The following is an 18,071-nucleotide window of genomic DNA, read 5'->3' on the forward strand; positions in this document are numbered from 1 at the left end:
ACAAAACACAAACCAACGGCAGAGAGACCGATAAAGTCTTCATGACCAAATAGTCTACTGCCGGAATTGCCGGAGAGGGCAATGGGGTAAATGACCATCTAGAGTGAATAATGGCAGCCACCCCACCCCCATTCTTACCGGGCGCACGATCTGAGTGCAAAATATAATAATTATCAGGAATGGCCGCTAAAATATCAGGGGAAGAAGTAGGAGTGAGCCAGGTTTCGGTGAGAAATAAACAATCTGGCTGGACTTGATCGAGAAAGCCAAACGTCTCAAAATGATGCTTAGCTAATGATCTAGTATTAAGCAGACATGCCGAAAAAGCAATAGGAGAGCAGACCGAGGGAGGAACCATTGGTAAAGTCCCACTGTCTTTAAGGACGGTGGCCTCCTCAGCTGCAAGTTCTGGAAGGGAAGGGCCAAAGTTAGTCAAAAGACCCAGCAAGACGAGCTTAGCTTGTGTGAGTTTAGAAATGGGCCACTCACCTTGAAGCGCCATAAGCTCTGAGGGAGAATAGTTAAAAATCCGGGCAGCATCACACGCCCCTAGCCCCGGTCTGCCGCGGACGGGCGCAGACGGGCTTGCCTTTGGCGCGCCATCGGCGCGCCCGCTGCGCGGCCGGAGTGACATGTGGGCTTTGTAGTCCCCAGCCGTGACGCCTCAGGTAAGGCTCCGCCCCCCCCAGGATCAGGTGGAAAAGGATCAGGTGACTCATTTCTGCACAGGCCCTCCGGTCGAACGGGAAAACCCAGCGTCGGATCAGGCTGTGTCGAAGAGGCACCGGCAATGGGGGGAAGCTGTACCCGGATGGACGAAGGTATGAGTCAGGGGTGAAGACTGTAGGGCAAGCTGGGCAGATGACTAGGAAGCTCAGACAAATGCCGACAGGATAAAAACAGAAGGCGGGGGCAGCTGAGTAAATGTAAAACAACCCAGACTTAAGCGCCACGCCAAAACGAAAAAAATAAATAAAATAAACTGATTAAATTAGAGCACAAAGAGTTAAGAGACCACAACCACACCGCTAGGCAAGATGTCCAAATAGCGCCTAATCGTGCTAAAAACGCCGAGTCTTAAGTGTGGTGTTGATGCTGGTCAGTCAGTCACTCGCTAATCACCTAGGGTCTGTGCATGTCCTCCTAATTATGTTAAGAGAAATAAGAAGGGTAGATGTTGCACGGTCAAGGGATTGTTGGAATGGAAAAACAGCGGTTATGTACGCCCCCAATTTAGGTTAAAATACCTTTCTATGGAACACAGTAGCAATAAAAGGAAAGTTTATGGAGGAAGACATTGTACTTAGCGGTGATTTTAAAGCAGCCCGGGTCCTACAATGGGTTGGACATGAGTTGTAGCACAACATTCAGGAGCGTTCTCCAAGAACATTTAAGGGCAAACTTAGAGATCCATGGCTCCAAGATGTTTGGTGGGAAGAACACAATACAAAACAAGATTATACATCCTTTTCCAATATCCATAGGACATAGTTAAGAATTTATTATATAATTGCTAACATCGTTTACGTGTCGCTAATATCACAATCTGAGATAGGAATGATATCTATATCCAATCATGCCCTGATCTTGAATTCTGCCATGCACTCACCTGATCCCAACTGTGGAGACGACACTGAAGACGATGCTGGACCTCCTATTCCTCTCAAGGCCTAGCCTGTTCAAGGAACGGAAACTCCTTTAACAAAGCGTGGCCCGGTGTGGGGGGTGGGAGGGGGGCGTTGGGATGAAATAAGAAGAAAGAGACTTGGGGTATTGGATCTGCTTTGCGGCTGTGCCACACTGCGTAACAGGATCTGTCACTTCTGAGACATTCTACGTTTGTCAGGTAGATGTGCCCGGGACCAGAACCTCTGTTTTTGCAATGACGTAATGCACTGGAAATAACAAGAGGAGGCAGTTGCCATTGATACACTAACAAGTCTCTAGCTACAATGAACATGCCTTAACTTCAGTGACAAAAACATACAGGTTTCATCAGCAGCTCAGCATGAGAGCAGAATAACCATAAACACAGATTGGAGTGTGTCACCCATAGGAATAAACTTGAAATACAGATTTTGGCACAAGGTTCATACATATTTCAAAGACTCTGAAGTGCTTTCTCTAGGCATTACTGTTCATCATAGAAACACTAAGCTCAAATATTAAATCCTTGCACTATACATTTCTCACGCCAAGGTTGTAGGAAGAGGCAGGAGTATAAACGCACAAGAAGCACAGGAGTAAATCACAGAGAGGACATGGAGGAATCAATCCGGTGTTTGTTAAGCGCGGCTACTCACCCGTAAGGGTCTGAAGGCGCTGTGGAGGGGGGGGGGGGATAGGTTGTGTCCATCAAGGAGGGGGTCTGTTGAAGAGCCAGATTTTGAGGTTTCTTGCGAAGATGGGGAGCGATGTTATCTTACTGAGGTGCAGCGGAAGGTCATTCCAGGCTCTGGCCACGCAGAAGGAGTCAGAGCGGCCTCCCAATCTGGTCTTTCTGGTGGGGGTGATTACAGAGTAGTAGAGGGGGCTGATCGTAGGGTCCTTTAGGGTGCGTGGAATTTGAGTCGGCTGTTCAGGTATGCTGGTCTGGTGTCGTGGAGTGCCTTGTGAGCGTGGGTTAGCATCTTGAAGGTGACTTGTGAGAGGGATGGGTGGAAAACAAAATTGAGGAGGTCTAATAACTTGATGTCGTCTTCGCCCAGGTGTTGGTGGTTGTGGCTCTTCTTGTCTTCTTCTCAGGGTGACGGTGGCACAGCGCCGGGTAAAAATAAATGAGAGAAGACGGTCACTGCGGCTGTCCCCTTTTGGGAAGGCTTAATGAACAGTGCAGAACATGCCGTCACCGTGAACACGATACAACTCAGGAAAAAGGAGGGAGGGAAATTTCAGGGAGAAGTAAACCGAGATGCAACCCTGGTTTGGGTCGGGAACAAAGAGGAAGAAAGTAAAGTAGTGACCTAGTAGTCTTCTATTCATTTGTATTTTTAGCCCCTTTTCCCCGTAGGTTTAAACTGGAGCCAATTTGGTGTGGACGTTCGTGGTTTGTTGCCTTTAGTGCTATGGTGCAGGAGGTGATTGGGGAGTGAGGGAATTGTGATCAAAAACACAGGAATAACGCGTGAGCACCCCCACTGCCCCGGGAACCCTGAGTCCCTTAGACTCGCCACTGCCCTCCCTCCCGTATTTACAAAGCTGTGAGAAAGTGCCATCTTTCTTGCATAGTATGCCCCCACTTGTTGCTGACTTGCTGATGTACTTTGACTGAGTGTGCCCTGGGCTCCTGCCAACCAGGTGCCCAGGGCCTGTGTTCCTTCCCTAAAACTGTGTTGAAGATCAAAACCCAATTGGCATCTCTGGCCACATGTCAGCCCCTGGTAAATGGTACCCTAGGTACCCAGGGCATTGTGACCAGAGAAGACCCCTAAGGGCTGCAGCACTTATTGTGCCACCCTTAGGGGCCCTGCACCCTGACACACCCACATTGCCTTTGCAGGCTGAGTGTCCTGGTGCAGGACTAAACCAAGAGTCGACATGGCACACATCCCTGTGTGCCATGCCCACAAACCCACTGTCCTGGCATACATCAGTCACCCCTCTAGCTGGGTGCACTATGCCAGTAGTGTGGGCACAGGTGCATGAGCCCTGTGTCCCTACAGTACCCAGGGCCATTCCTGGCACTGTAAGTGCAGTGATGCCATTAAGAGTATATGGTGCTGGGAGGTGGTCATTACGAACTCCACGGCACCATAATGGTTACACTGAAGACTGACAAGTTTGATCTCAAACTTCTCAGCATATTAAATCCACCCTGATGCCAGTGTGGGATTAAATGTAAAATGCACTACAGAGGGCATTTCAGAGATGCCCCCTGAAACCTAACCTACAATCCACGTCTTGTCTGAGAGGCTGCCTAGGCTGCCACACAGCAGACATGTAGCTGGACCCCTGGGTGGAGAGCCCCCGTTCTCCTGGGCCTGCAACAATGCACATCCTGGGCGAGGTGCTAGGTCTCCTCCCCCAGGATGGGCAGGGGGAAGCTTCAAAGGCCTTTGTGAGCTTAACCAGGCCACTTGCTGTGCTCAGCAACTGGCCACCACCAGTTCTGACCCCCACTCTGGCGGGAAGACTGGCGGGAAACCCTACGTCAGGAAGGGGGGTGCCAGCCTGTGCCAACTCCACACCTCAGGTGATAGAGGCGAGGTGAAGCACAACTCCTGGCCCCAGCCATCTTGAAGTTGGGGAGCCCTGCCCAATCAGAGAAAGGCTCCTTCCCCCCTCCCACAGGAGAGGAGCAGGATAGGGGGGGTGCTCACCCCAGGACAGGGACCTATTGGTCCCTGCCCTTCCCCTACCTGTAACGCCCCTAAAGTTAGTATTTAGGGCACCCTGAACCTTCCTTCCTCAGACTAAGAAGAAGAAGACCTGCGCCGTGCAGCTGCTAACAAGAGGACAACACCAACTGACTTGACCCCAGCCCTACAGGCCTGTTGATCCTTGAATCTGTTCCTGCTAAAACCAGTCGTCTCCTGCGGACAGCAACCTCGAGAACCCCAGAGGACCTGCCTGCCTTGACCCTCTTAGAGACTGGGACTCCCATGAGCAGTGGTTCTGCTCCAACAGCAATACCCCTGGTGCCAGCCAGGAACTGCAAACCCAGCCCACTCTGCACCCACCGAGCCCAGCTTGTTCGACCCTGAGGACGTCTCCCCGGGGATTCTGACCTGGAATCCAGTGCCCAAGGACCCTCCTCGACGACCCAGACGACGCCTGCAGACTCAGAACCAGGGACCCCTCCAGCCGCTACCAGCAGAGGGTAAGATTTTCTGATGCCAAAAGACACCCCTGCACCCAGCGCCCACTGCCCCTTGTGCCCAACTCTGGGGTGCCCACCTATCCTCCAGGATCCCAACTTCCCAATTGAAGTGTTGGTCGCTCCTGAAGATCCTCCATCCTCGAGTCTGCAGCCTTTGTTCACCTTTCACGATTCTCGTAGAACAACATTGAGCGCTCGACGGCTCTGCCCAGAACCTTAACTCTGCCAGTCGAGTACTTACCTAAAAGCCGATAACTCACTTTTCTTCCATAGGCTAACATTGACTGGTTTCACTTGGAAATTCTTTTAAGTGTGGAGTTTTGGAACTTTAAAATATTCACCTAAAATCAGCCGAACTACAAATTTAGATTTACTGACCTGTTATCAGGAGAGACCTCAGTGCTGGATCTTTTAGCCCAGCACAAACCCTGAAAAGTAACTCTAACCCTACTTACCAGTAACCTGAATTTTCTTCCATAGGAAACCATTGACTGTTTTTCTGTGAAATTTCTTCTAAGTGTCGATTTTTGCAAACAACAAATATTCTTTGCAAATCGTACCAAGTACCAAAACGTAATTACTTACCTGTTTTAGATTGAGGTCCAGTGCTGAACCTAGGAGTCCAGTACTGGGTTACAAAAGTAACGTGAACATACTTTACATGCAAACTGAATTTCCTTCCATAGGGTAACACTGGTAATTTCAATTGAAACAGTTTCTAAGTGTCAACTTTTAAAATACAATAATATTCCTTAAAAATCACTACTGTAACCAAAACGCTTTTGCTTAACTGTTTACAGCTCATGTCCCAGGACTGAATCCAGGATCCAGTCCTGTGCTTAGAAAAATAATTTACAAAGTAATTAATTGCATTTAACTGAAAATTCCCATTGAGCTCAATGTTGCATTGTTTGAAATTGTGTTGCCTATTGCAACAAACTGTAACTATTGTATTCAAAGAGACTACTGCCTATTTGAAAAGTATTTAACTGAAGTAATCTATGCTGAGAAAGTATATTTTGATACCTTGTTGGTTCTAAAATAAAATACTTATATCTTTTGATACAAAACAATTGGCCCAGAGTTCAGTTCTTGAGTGTGTGAAACCTTTTGCTGACTGAGTGTGTACAACAAATGCTTTGCACTGTCCCCTGATACTGCCTTACTGCTCGACCAAGCTACCACTTTGGAGAGTAAGGCTTTAGCCTCTATCATGCCTCTGTCATACCTCTGAAGACTGTGGACTCTGTGCACACTGTACCTTACTTTGGTCCAGTATATACAGAGCCACTTTCTTACAAAAGCTCCTTGCCCTGAATCACGTACCGCAGGGGCCGCAGCTCTCCTGAGCTGCGGCGGTGTTACAGCGTCCTCCGGGGGTGTCCACCACTCTTACGACCACTCCTCCCGCTCTGTATCGCTTTTCTTCACACTTCGCAGGGATCCCTCGTCTGTTTCTCGTCCTCGTTCCTGGGCGGGCTTGTCTGCTTCTCGTCCTCGCTCCTGGGCAGGCAAGTCTACTTCTCGTCCTCACTCCTGGATAGGCACGTCTACTTCTCGTTCTGGCTCCTGGGCAGGCACGTTTACTTCTTGTCCTTGTTCCTCAGTGGCACTTTGGGTTTCTAGTTCCGACTCTCGCCTTCTGAACACGCGTGCCTTAGCGTCTTCCGGGAGTTCCCTTTCAGCAGATAGCTCTGCACCTTGTCTCCAGGAGATGTCAAACCATTGGCCATTCCGCTTCAGAGGGAGTTCTTTGTCCTGTATGGAAGAAGGGTCGTAGGAGGTTAACTCTTTCCTTGCCGTTATCGGGCAGTCGTTAGACAGGTCCAGTCTATCATGAGGACCCATAGGGACTACAGCGGTGTTGCAACCCTGATCCTCTTCACATGACTCTAGCTTCGATGGGGAGCCAGTGGAGTGTGCGCAGATGCTCGGAGATGTGGCAGTGTCTTGGCAGGTTGAGAACCAGTCTTGTGGCGGTGTTTTGGATGTTCTGTAGCTTGCGGGTGAGGTTTTTGTTTATTCCGGCATAGAGTGCGTTGCCGTAGTCGAGCCTGCTGGTGACCAGGGTGTGAGTGACGGTCTTTCTGTGTTCGAGGGGGATCCATTTGAAGGTATTACGTAGGAGGTGGAGGGTGTGGAAGCAGGAGGACGAGACGGAGTTTATCTGGCGGTCCATTTTTAGCTCAGAGTCCAGGATGATTCCTAGGTTGCGTGCGTGGTCCGTGGGGGTGGGCGGGGGCCACCAGCTGTCGTTCCAGGCGTCGGGGTTTGGGCCCATGATGAGTACTTCTGTTTTGTTGGTGTTTAGCTGTAGGCAGCTGTTTTTCATCCATTTGGTGACGGCTTCCACGCCTTCTCGAACGTTGTGTCTGGGGGTGTTGGGTTTGTTGGATAGGGAGAGGATGAGTTGGGTGTTGGCTGCGTATGACACAATGTTGAGTCCGTACGTTCTGACAATGGGGGCGAGCGGAGCCATGTAGATGTTGAAGAGCGTAGGCCTGAGGGAGGTTCCTTGGGGGACTCCGTAGGTGTTAGGTGTAGGGTCCGACAGGAAAGGGGGAGTCTGACCCGCTGCGTTCAGCCGGAGAGGAAGGAGTGGATCCAGTCGAGGGCCTTGTCTTGGATCCCTGCGTCGTGGAGTCTGCGCATTAGGGTGCGGATGTCGTCTGTTGCGGCGAGGAGGGGGGTTTCCGTACTGTGTTTTTTTCTGAAGCCGGATTGGGGGGAGTTGAGGATGTTGTGTTCTTCTATGAATGTGACGAGTTGGCTGTTGATGGCTTTCTCCATTACTTTCGCTGGGAACTGGAGCAGGGAGATGGGTCTGTAGTTTTTGAGGTCGGTGAGGCCCGCCGAGGGTTTCTTCAGGAGGGGGTTGATCTCAGCGTGTTTCCAGTCGTCAGGGAATGAGGCAGTTGCCAGGAAGCGGTTGATGGTGTGGCAGAGCATGGGTGCGATGGTGTCGGCGGCTCCGTTGAAAATGTGGTGGGGATAGGGGTCTGTGGGGACCCCAGAGTGGATTGACTTCATCGTCTTCAGTGTGTCTTCGGTGGTGAGGGCTGTCCAGTTGTCGATTGCTGGCTTCAGGGTGTCGGGGTGGTTGGTGAGGGTTCAGTGTGTTGGTTGTCTTCGTCGAAGTTGTCGTAGATGCTCTTAATTTTGTGGTGGGAAAAAGGTGCTGAGTTGGTCGCAGAGGTATTGTGAGGGAGGGATGTCGGTGGACTCGCTGATGGGTTGGGCGAACTCCTTGATGATGTTGAAGAGTTCTTTGCTGTTGTGTGCATGAGTGGAGATTCTGTCTTCAATCACTTTTTTCCTCTTTTTTGAGTTGGTGGTGGAAGTTGGTGGCGGCTCTGAAGTTGTGGGTTTCTGTGGATTTGGTGTTCCTCCAGGCCTTTTCGAGGTGGCGGCAAGTGCGTCTGGACTCTCGAAGTTCAGTGGTGAACCATCTAGCTTTCTTGGCGAGGGTGTTGTTGTCCACCCGGCCCGTGGGCTATAAATTTCCCAGATTTTATTACCCCTTTTCTTTTCAGCTCGGCCAATTTCACAATGTTAGAAGATTTTAATCTCCATCTGGAAGACCCTGACTGCAGTGTCAGCAGTACCTTATCTCTGACCTGGCCGCTATGAATATTCTACTTCATAATTTGGGCCCTACCCATAAAGCTGGTCATCTGCTTGACCCTATTCTCTCTAACATACCCTGCCTTGTCTGCCCAGCTGCTACTCCACTGTGTTGGTCCGACCACTTTTTAGTGAGCTTTTCGCTCGCTGCCCCTTGTCCCTCACATAAATGGAGCGACAGTGCAAAAAAACCAATTAGAAACTGGAAAGATCTAGACATGGCTAAACTTAATCATTTTCTTTCTGTTAATGCTCCTTCCTTTAAAAATATTCTTGCCCTTGACCTGGTGGCCTTTCAATGCTGGATTCAATCCGCATTGGATACCTGTGTTCCGGTTTCATCTAGGAAATTAAACAACCACCGCCCTCCCGCCCGCTGGTTTTCTGAAGAACTAAAAAGGGAAAAAACCAAATGCAAAAATATGGAAAGACGATGGCGTAAGACCTATGCACCTGATGCTAAAGCTGCCTATTTGTCAGCAAAACGGGCTTATCATTCCCACTGTAGGTCCGCACGTGCCAATTTTGTCTCTTCTACCATTACAGGGGCTAACAACTGTCCTAAAACCCTCTCAAGATGGTCAAAGATCTTGCGGGTGCAGCTACTGCGCAGGCTCCCCCCAGTCTAAACACAATGCAATGCGAGGATCTTGCTCAGTTTTTTCTTAATAAAGTGGAAACAATATACTCTGCACTGGGAGGTAAAATCCCTCCGCCTAACACTCTGTCCGCCTTGATTTCTGATCAATCTAGCCCCCTGCTCGACTGTCCAATTACCCTTATCTCTGACCGGGGAAATTTACTCAACTCCTGGTCACTCCTTGATATGACCATGCTTAAACTACTCCTTAATAAGATTCACTCTGGATCACCGCTTGATACCCTTCCCATCTCTGTACTACAACAGCTTGAACAGCCAGCCCTTCAACGCATTCTGGAACTTCTTAATGCATCCCTTATGGAGTCTTTCATCCCTGCTGACTGGAAGCACGCTATGGTGGTTCCTCTATTGAAAAAAGCTAATACAGACTCGGCTCTTCCCTCCAACTATCGACCTATTTCTTTGCTTCCCGCCCTCTTTTAGAGAGACATAGCAACATACAGTTATCTCAGTACGTCGAATCTAATGAGCTTCTCCATCCCTCCCAATCTGGTTTTAGGACTGACTATTCGACTGAGACGACACTTTTAGGTGTTACGGAACTGCTTCGCAGGAACATGGATGCGGGCGATACGGTGGCCTTGGTACTATTGGACTTGAGCGCGGCCTTTGATACGGTTTCCCATGCCGTACTAATACAATCGCTCCAATCCATAGGAGTAACAGGCGCCGCTCTAAATTGGCTAACTTCATTTCTCACGAACCGTACATTTCAAGTTTTTTCATCTACTGCCAATTCCAAGGTCCAACCATCACCTTATGGGGTCCCACAGGGTTCGATTCTTAGTCTCCTGTTATTCAATATTTATGTTAGACCCATAGCTACTATTGTTGAGGAGTCTGGATTGTCGATTTTTTCTTATGCCGACGACACCCGGATTGTCGATTTTTTCCTATGCCGACGATACCCAGATTGTCTTCTCTCTTTCAGCAGGGAAGACCACAGAGCCCTCAGCCCTTAGGAAAGGGTTAAACAAGGTGGCGTCTTGGATGACTGCAAATCTTTTAAAATTGAATGGTGAAAAAATGGATGTGCTGGTCCTGGGCAAGGAGAAAGGACTCTGTGGCCCTCTACACTGGCCGACAGAAATGGGTCCTCTTCCTCAGCCCTCCTCGCAGGTCCGCAACCTTGGCTTTATCATTGATGAATCTCAATCCATGCGTCAACAGGTCACCAAGGTTGGGGCCACCTGCTTTACCATCTTGAGATGGCTGAGGAAGATTGAATGGATGTTGCCTGTCCCTACCCAGAGAACCATAGTCCAGGCCCTTGTCACTTCAAGGCTGGACTACGGTAACATCCCTTTACCTGGGAGCTAATAAAGATGTCATGCGCAAGTTGCAGTGCGTGCAAAACATGGCCGCAAGATTATTGTGCCAGGCCTCCAGATTCTCCTCGGCCTCCAGTCTACTGAATAAGCTACATTGGCTCTCAGTCAAAAAACGGACCAGGTTTAAGGCTTTAACCTATATGTTCCGTATTAAGTACAATAGAGCCCCCCGCTATCTTAAACACCTAGCCCACCCCTATGTACCCTCCTGCACTCTTCGGTCTGCCACACAAGCTAAATTTCAGGTCCCCAAGATGAGACTTTCACATATGGGCGGTCGGTCCTTTTCATACTTGGGCCCTGTATTATGGAATGCTCTTCCTTTCTCTACGCATGCAATCCGACCTTCTCCTGTTTCGAAAGTCACTTAAAACCTGGCTATTTGGCCAGTAGATTGTTTTTACTCTGCTGCTCCTTTGATAGCGCCGGGAAACCCTTGTTGGGTAGCTGTTGCGCTCATACAAATTTATTAATAATAATAATAATAATATTTCTTGAGGGGGGCTATGGTGTTGGCGCTGTCGGAGATCCTCTGTGCAGGATTCAGGCAGCGGTGTTGGGGTTGTCGTTTTCCGCGATGGTTGGGGTGGAGTTGCTGAGTGATGAGGTTAGCTGGTCGTCGGTGATTCTGGTCCAGTTTCTTCGTGGGAGCAGGTGCTGGTGTTTGTGGATGGTGGGTGTTCTGAAGGTCAAAGTGGACGCATTGATGGTCAGTCCATGGGAGTTCGGTGGTGTGGCTGAAGGTGATGGCGTTTCCTGTTGTGAAGAGAGGGTCGAGGGTGTGTCCTGCTGAATGCGTGTCTTCGATCACGATCTGGCGGAGTCCAATGTTGTGGAGGTTGTCCAGGAGGGATGTGGTGCTGGGGTCCAGTTGGTTGTCGAAGGTGGAAGTTGAGGTCTCCCAGTAGGGTGTAGTTGGTGGACGCGATGGTATGCGGGGAGACGATGTCTGTGATGGAGCTGGCGAAAAGTCAGAGGGGTCCAGAGGTTCGGTAGATGAGGGTTTCTCGGAGGGTGGAGGTAGGGCTGGTCAGTATCTTGAAGTGAAGGTGTCCCATCAGGTCTGTGGGCTTGTTGGGGAGTGTACTCTGGCGAAGGGTGGATTTGTGGACGATGGTGATTCCTCCTTCAAGGCGGGTGGGGCGGTCCTTCCTGGATATCTTGCATCCTTGGGGATTGGCGATAGCAAAGGAGGTCCCAGATTTCGGTGGTGTGTTTGTGGAGGGATCGGACGTTGAGGAGGATGCATTGCAGGGTCTTTGGTGCGGTTGTGTTCTTGCGGTCGGGTTGCGCTGGGTCCGATGTCTTGACGGTGCTGCAGGTGTGCCGGCAGCGGTGACAGCTGAAGGATCCGTGGGTGTTGGCTGGTGATGCTAGTTTGCAGTTGTTGTTGCGGCCTGGGTTGAGAGTGTGGAGTGCCACTGGGTCGTAGCGATGGCGGTGCAGAGACCCAGGGTTCCTGGCACTGGTCGCAGTTGGGTCGTGGGCGGGCGCAGACGGGCTTGCCTTTGGCGGTCCGGCGGAATGGCTGCCATTAATTAGGGGTCGGGGAGGGCTGGACAGCTGGGAGGCGGGAGCGGGGACGGGATCTGGATTGGGCGGGTCACACTGGTGGGGATGGGCCGCGGGGTCAGCAGCGGCAGGGAAAAACAGAGGAAACACACAGAAGGAGAGTGAAAGGGGGAGATTGAAATGAGGGGAAAACAACAGAAATGGAGGAAAGACCCAGAAGGAGAGTGAAGGGGGGAGATAGAAGTGAGGGAAAAAAACAAGCGAAAAAACGGAGCGAGAGAATGGAGACAGAGGTCCACTGGACCATCAGGTACGAGGCACAGGGGAAACCTGCGGGTGGAGGAGGGTAGCGAACACCAAAAACTCAAGAGTGCAGGGGCTCGGGGGAAGGCCTCACTTAATGGTGGAGCTGCGAGGGAGGGAGAGCAATTTCACAGACAATGAGTCAGTGGTCTTGCTCGCCTGTCCCCGCTGCAGCTGTCATTAAGAAGGGGTCGGGGAGGGCTGGGCAGCTGGGAGGCGGAAGCGGGGACAGGAACTGGATTGGGCTGGTCGCACTGGTGGTGCTGGGGGGAGGGGCCGCGGGGGCAACAGCGGCGGGGAAAACAGGCTGAAAAAGGAAAAAGGAAAAAGGCAAAAAGAGAGAGAAAAGTGCAAATAAGGCAGCAAAAGTACAAGAAAGAGTGGAGGAAAGACAGAGGAAGAGTGAAAAGGGGAGATTAAGATGAGGGTAAAAATGTGTGAAAGACACAGAAGGAGAGTGAAGGGGGAGCTTGAAATGAGGGGAAAATGACAGAAAGTGGAGGAAACACCCAGGAGAGTGAAGGGGGGAGATAGAAGTGAGGGGAAAAAATGAGTGAAAAAGGAGAGAAAAAGCGGAGCAAGAGAATCGAGACAGAGGTCCACTGGACCACCAGGGATGAGGCGCAGGTGAAACCTGCGTGTGGAGGGCCTCGAACAAAAATACTCGAGAGTGCAGGGGCTCGGGGGAAGGCCTCACTTAATGGTGGAGCTGCAAGGGAGGGAGAGCAATTTCGCTGACAATGAGTCAGTGATCTTGCTCTCTATAGTCTTTGAAGGTCTATAGTCTTTGAAGACGGGGATACTCGGTCCTGTTTACAACTATAGGAGGTTTACTGTGCACTAACCTCATATCAAGTGCTTAGCCTAGTTCTTCCACTTGACTGAAATTCGAAGAATATCTTGAGGCAGTGACTCAGGGAGTTGCAGGAGAGTCCAGAGTAGCTGTGCAGGAGGAAGCAAGGAAGAAGATGTCAAGCGACCTAGTGCCACGGGAAGCAACGGTTCTGATGGACTTGAAGGAGACTGGAGCACTACTTGGTTGCACTGATTCTTCCGGTGAGTGGAAAGGGTTTGAGGCTAAGCCAGGATTCAGGTGTGGGAAGGGTTTATATATCCTCTCAAAGGCTCAATAGATGTAACTAGATCATGTGTGGCGAGTGGGGCACATGGCGTCTGGCAGATCTCGAACCTTAGGGATAACATGTGTTAGTACGCTCTCTTTGACCTTACAGAATGGGCAGGTGAAACTTGTTGATCGGAACCCAAAAACCGGAAACAAATGTATTATTTTCACTTGAACGTGCATAATGGAAAACAACACCAAGGACCCTGTAACAGCGAGAGCAAGGCTTGTCATTGGCTCATGGAATTCTAGGGGAAGCCAGCAGGGATTTAATGGAAAACCACACCAAGGCCCTAGGAACAGTGAGGACAATTAATTCATTGGTTAACAGGATTTGGGGCATGCTTGCTGGCGTTCAAGCGCAATGGAAATTACGGATGCTGTGGAAGCATCGGTCATGAGTGTGATGGAAGAACATCAGTCTTGATGGTGCTGGGGAAACATCAGTCATCAGGGTGTTAGGGGGAACATCAGTCATGATAGTATAACGTGTTATAAAGTGCCATAGTGGTAAAGCAACATGAACCCTACATGCTAGATCCACTACATAGAGGGTGCATGAGGGGGTCGTGACAATATATAATGGGGAAAAGACTGAGGATCACTAAAATGGTTGAACTGCCAGAAATTTATAACAGTCCTCAATTTCTTACTTTTGTTTTTCTACAAAAAAAAGGTTGCTTAGGAATCCTGAAAAACCTAAAGTTGTTTTCTGTATTGCACCTTTTCTTAGTAGATCTAATTCCAGAGAAATACAAATTCAATCTGTGTGAGAAAAGGTCAGCACCAGATCTTGATAAAACTCTATTTGGAGCCTAAGACTATCAGTAGAACTCACTGATCTATAGCTAATTAACACATCAGGAAAAATTAGGAAATTCTCCCTCCGAAATGTATTGGAGGAGATTTTATACTCACTGATAACTGTGTTTGTTCTGGGGTGACCACTGTGATAGTATCTGCCCCTTCTTCCACTTTGGGGGTAAATGTTTGGTATTCCATATTGGTAGTATGGACATTCTCTGTTTGAGAACATCTGAGACCTGAAACTCTTTCCTCGACTGGCAAAAGGGCCACCTTTTCTGAAGATCTATGCAAAAACACGCTGGCCGAAAATTTTCTTCAGGGAAAAGTTGAGCCTTGTCGAAGTAGTTTAAGGTTGTAACATATTTGGAGATTTCTTTAATAAAATTATCATCAAACAATTAGCCCTTCGCAGCTGTACCTTCTTCAAGAGACGCCAATTTGGAGAGCTTTGGATCACGTTTTAGAAGTAAGCCTTTGCGTCTCTCTGTGGAGATAGCTGTGTTGCCATTGCCAACCAAACATCAACATCAACCTTAGTATCCAGTCTGAAAGTTCTGAAGGGTATATTGAAGCTTTCCCCTCCTTTGGTCTTTGAGCTAGCTCAAAGAGTTTCATGACGGGGCACATGGCATCCAAAGGTTTATCCTGACAGGTGGACCAGCCCTGTCAATCCCTTCTTTTGGCCGTTTACCATATGAAGTAAAAAACGTTTTAGGTCAATTACTGGTGTAGAGAGAACTTGGTCTGTCTTTAATGGTCAGGGACATTCAGCTCTCATCTTATTTCTAATCACCGTGTCCAGAGGAGATCTAATGATTTCAAAAATATAGGACCCAATTTATATTTTGGAGGATGAAGTAATCTCCATTGGCCTGGCAGAAGGCAAGACTTGATGTCTGCCAAGCCAAGACTACTCTGCCTGCCAAATTTCGAAATGACCGCCAAGCTGGCAGCCATTTGTACCGCATTGGCAGGAACCATTGTCACGTCAGTGCGGTTCCTGTAAATGCTGTTTACAGTTTGGGTCAGGGCTCTGTCAACATGATGGAGCCTTGCACTTTCTTTTTTATTTTCAAAAAAGAAAATCCCAAAGCTGGATTTTCTTGTTGAAAATAAAAATAAAAATGCTCCCCTCACCATGGGAGCATTTGGCAGGTTTCACTGCCCCTTACCGTCAGAGTTTCTTGTCAGTGACAGGCAGTGCAAACTGACCTCTAATTTCACCCATCTAAATTAGATAGGCGAAATTAGAAGTCACGGTGGAGATAGAGTATCTCCACTGTGATTAAACCTATGGTCCACCCACATCTGAATTAGGCTGACCTTTATCTTGGTGGTATGTATGCTCCGTAGCACTTGTGACTGAGTATTCATATAGTGCAAATATATAAATCAGGCCTTTAGTCCTCAACATGTTGAGTAGTGGACCATTTTGAAAAGAAAGGATAAAAGAGGAGAGAAGGATCAAATAAATGGTACGCTGAGGTGTCCACAATTTCTTTTGGAGAAACTCTGTGCTTAGAAAATGTTGTCAATATTTTTATTTTGTTTTTGTTTGGCCCAAAACAATGCAAGTCATAAATTCTTTGGTAGTCAGAATATGAATCAGGGTAAAAAGTTATTACATCAGAATTTTTGTCAGATTGATCAATTACATCATGGAAATGACATTTCCTGGACTTGTTTAGAGGATTGTTTGTGTTACAGAACGCCATCATCGATGGAGGAATCATCCTCCTCAACAAAGTTACTGACTGCGTCCACGGTCATATGGGCAGAACCTGTCAACTCTGAAGACCCAGAAATATTAGAAATATGTTTCGTTTTTCTCTCATTTTTAGGTATTTGAAAGAAACAAAAATGTTACTGGGCTTTTAAATTTGGGAACATATTTTGGTCTGCCATCAACAGCAGGAAAGGTATGGGTTGAAGAAATAATTTGTTTCACATTTTTCCCAATGTCCTGAACAATAGATTCCATGGTCTTATTCACTGCAAATTTTATGGAGGAATTAATAAAATGCTTGAAATGTTTTTTTTTTTAATATTGCTAACTGTCCTCCATTTTGTCAAATTCAGAGGAGTCAGCCTTTATAAAGTATTTTACTGCCCAAAGTAGTAGTTAAAACGATGTGAATAAAATAAAATACCAGCTTACAATGTTCATGAGTTATTTTTCTATGGTGAGTAGTGGTTTCCTAAAATAATTTTAGAGGTGTGTAACAGGGAGAGGCTTCAAGTTGAATAAGTGTGTCCACTGACCTTGGGGAGGTCATCAGGAGGCGCAGATATGAAGTAGGGAGGTATCATGAGGGCAGAGATATGGGGCCTATGCATGAAGTAGACGGAGGCTCTGCATTCAAAATGAAGTGGAAACACTCCACTCAAAATCTGTAGTAAATATCCAGCTTCCTCTGCAGAAGCGCATCTGGAAATATGCTTAGATAATGCTGTGACCCGACACCTACTGTGAGATGAGATCATGAGGCTGAACATGAAAAATGCACAATGCTCAAGTGTGGTCCCGGTGGGTCAGACGTAAGCTAAGTCTGCTTGTATTTAATAAAAATAAGGATTAAATAACAATGATATAACAATCAATTTTGAATGCATCCCTTTCCTCCCCCCTCTCGCACTGTTGCTTGCCCTATCCCACACCCTCCTCCTGCGTTGTTGCTTGCCCTGCCCCTCCTCAACCGCTCCCTCTTTGTCGCTTGCACCCTCCTGCCGTGCTGGAAAAAAAGCGCCAAAAAGTCACACCAATGGATGTCAAGATGCTACAAATATGTGAATGGCACTGTGTTCCCTGCTCTGCATGGCCTTTTTAATTATGTTTTCATTTGGGCCTAAACTGCAAACTCTTGCTTAGATGTAAAATAAAGAAACAGGTTTTTTTGTGAAGGCAGAGAATAATCACATTCTAAGAAAATGGATCACTGCCCCTCACAGTCAGCGCAGGCTGCGTCATAGCACTAGTCCCCCTAACTTGCAGCCGCGCCGTTGTACAACATGGCTAAAAGAAATTGACAAAGCCAATACCTCTCCCATGGGCGAGACCTAATGGCTTTGTCAATGTTTGTTGATCTGCCTATGTCGTATCGTACCGTGTTGTATTGCATTTATATAGTGCTTACTACCTCTACTGGAGCACTGAAGTGCTTACCTACATGTGGAGCAAGCTACGCCACCTAGGGTGTGTGGTTAAAAGGGTGTTGTCGTATTGTGATATTATGTGAGAAGTGTTTCCATGTTGTGAGTCAGGACCACCAAGGCACGGTTACCGTGTTATGGGATGCAGCGGATAGCAGTGTGGAGAATGGTGGATGTGAGAGACAGATTCGCAGTTGCATTCAGTGCTGGCAGGTTTGAACAGCTCTACAGGCCCCTTTATGGTATTTCCTGTGGGCTTTTTTGTTGTTGCAGTTTTATATAGTGCAAACTCGACCCAAAGGTATTGAAGCATCACTTACATTACACAAGGAGATTACATGATTTGCCCAGAATCAAAAGATGTTGAGCCAATGCGGAGACTCGAGCCTGGTTCCCCACCTCCAGTCGGCAGCTTTTGCAGTTAGGCCACCCCCTCTCCCCTATGGTTATAGTCTGCTTCAGCCCTGCCAAGTTTCCCAGGTCCATGTATGGTGTGCTAGTCTAGTCCATGTTTTAAAATTTGAATTCTGTGACTTGCCGTCTTTATTCCATTATAAAACAGGACTACATGTCACAAGATGTAACATTAAAAACAAGCATTGGAAATGCAATAGGTCTCGCAGCATTAGAGTTAGTGCTTTTAGAATTGTTTATGGGTTTTTTTTGTAAATCTTTAGCATTTTTGTTTCCTGTAGCCAATGCTAAAGAATTACAAATAAAAAAAGCCATAAACAATTCTAA

The sequence above is a fragment of the Lissotriton helveticus genome, chromosome 1_1, assembly GCF_964261635.1.
Source record: "Lissotriton helveticus chromosome 1_1, aLisHel1.1, whole genome shotgun sequence".
In the NCBI taxonomy this organism is placed as follows: domain Eukaryota; kingdom Metazoa; phylum Chordata; class Amphibia; order Caudata; family Salamandridae; genus Lissotriton; species Lissotriton helveticus.